This window comes from Cebus imitator, unplaced genomic scaffold (assembly GCF_001604975.1).
Source record: "Cebus imitator isolate Cc_AM_T3 unplaced genomic scaffold, Cebus_imitator-1.0 Scaffold36, whole genome shotgun sequence".
In the NCBI taxonomy this organism is placed as follows: domain Eukaryota; kingdom Metazoa; phylum Chordata; class Mammalia; order Primates; family Cebidae; genus Cebus; species Cebus imitator.
In genome coordinates this window covers 34030-36135 of record NW_016107351.1, presented here as the reverse complement: position 1 = coordinate 36135, position 2106 = coordinate 34030, and positions in this window count along the sequence as shown.

The window sequence follows — 2106 nt, the reverse complement described above, 5'->3', positions numbered from 1 at the left end:
AAAAAAAAAATTATTTTTATTATGTTTTTTTTTGAGATGGAGTCTCTGGCTCCCAGGATGGAGTGCAGCGGTAGGATCTTGGCTCACTGCCACTTCTGCCTCCTGGGTTCAGGCTATTCTCATGCCTCAGCCACTTGAGTAGCTGGGACTACAGGTGCCCACCATCCCGCCTGGCGAATTTTTGTATTTTTAGAGATGGGATTTCAGCAGGTTGGCCAGGGTGGTCCTGAACTCCTGAACTCAAGTGATCTGCCCACCTAGGCCTCCCAAGTGCTGGGATTATAGGCCTCAGCCACTGTGCCTGGCTGGAAAATAACATTTATATCCTACTCATCTTTTCTCAATTGAAACTGCTAGAGGGCAGGCTGTGTACCATGTACTTTTTTGGTATCCATTTCAGTAACAAGCACAGTGCTCAGTCAGGTCTCACTTTAAAGAATGACGATGTTGCACTGTGGCTGTGGTGATGCTTACCTGATGTAGATCATTGAATGATAGACTCATAGAAGAGGTCACACTTCATTGTTTGTTTTTGTGATAGCTTAAAACAAATTTTCAAAAGAGTAATATATTTCAACTGATGGTAGAGTTGTTTCAGAATGACTCCATTTCAACTTAACTGATGATAGAGTTAATTCAAAATGACTTCAAATGTACTTTTGAACTCTTCTTTTGTAATTATGTTTAGAAGTAGTTTAATAGTCATCTAAGGAAATCAGTCTTAGTAATTTTGCATCACGCCTTCTATTAACCAGTTTAGTCAACTACCTTTACCAAACTTGGTTCTGGGCAACTTTGGGCTATTTCCAAAAATTACGTCTACTTGCCAAGTAAAAATTTGCCACCATCATACAGGTTCAGAAGTATGCACTGACTTTGAAGGTAGTTCCAAGAGAGAAGTTTAAGAAATCTTTAAAGTGAAGTAGCATAACTGAATGTGAAGTCTTTGTAGGAAACAACTTTGAGGGTTTTTTTAAAATACATTTTTGGCAGGTTGGAGTGGCCCATGCCTGTAATCCCAATACTTTGGGAGGCTCAGGCGTGCGGATCACCTGAGGAGTTCAAGACCAACCTGGCCAACACGGTGAAACCCTGTCTCTGCTAAAAATAGAAAAATTAGCTGGCTGTGGTGGCACATACCTGTAGTCCCAGCTACTCACGAGGTTGAGGCACAGGAATTGCTTGAACCCAGGAGGCAGAGGTTGCAGTGAGTCAAGATGACGCCACTGAACTCCAGCCTGGGCAACAGAGTGAGACTTGGTCTCAAAAAAAAAAATTAAATTTAAATTAAAAAAAATTACTATTTCTAAATGTTTTAATAGTTAGCATTAATGTGTCTGCGTTTGGTTTTAAAAACTGATTTCATTAGCTGCCACTTGCAGATGAGGTAGAAGTCTTGCCTTTAAAAATAAAGTCTGGATAAAATTACCGTGACTGAGCAGACGATTTGGGGTGGGGAGAGAATGAAGAACTTTCACTGTTTTGCATTTCTATGCTGTATTCTTGTTTGTTTTTAATAAACATGTATTATTTTTATAATTTCAAACCCCAAATAAAATTTGACTTATGGCCAGGCACAGTGGTTCACACCTTTGATTCCAACACTTTGGGATACCAAGGCTGGGGGAATCACTTGAGCCCAGGAGTTTGAGACCAGCCTGGGCAACATAGTGAGACCCTGTCTCTACAAAATATTTTTTAAATCAGCTGGGTATGGTGGCATGCACCTGTAGTCTCAACTACTTGAGAGGCTGAGGCAGGAAGATTATTTGAGCCCAGGAGTGTAAGGCTGCAGTGAGCTATCATTGCTCCACTACACTCCAGCTTGGGTGACGGAGCAATAGCTTGCCTCTTAAAAAAATTTTGATTTGGAAAATTTAGTGACTTTTAGAGAGGTGATGTGATTAATGACTGTTTGATAGAGATTTAAGTTGAAGTATATGAAGACACTGGAATTTACAGAAGCGTTATTCTTTATAACTTAGCTTTGGGAGGGGTCTGTGGATTCAAATTGTATTGAAAGCTCTGTGTAGGCTGGGTGCAGTGACTCATAACTGTAATCCTAGCACTTTGGGAGGCTGAGGTGGGTGGATCACTTGAGTCAGG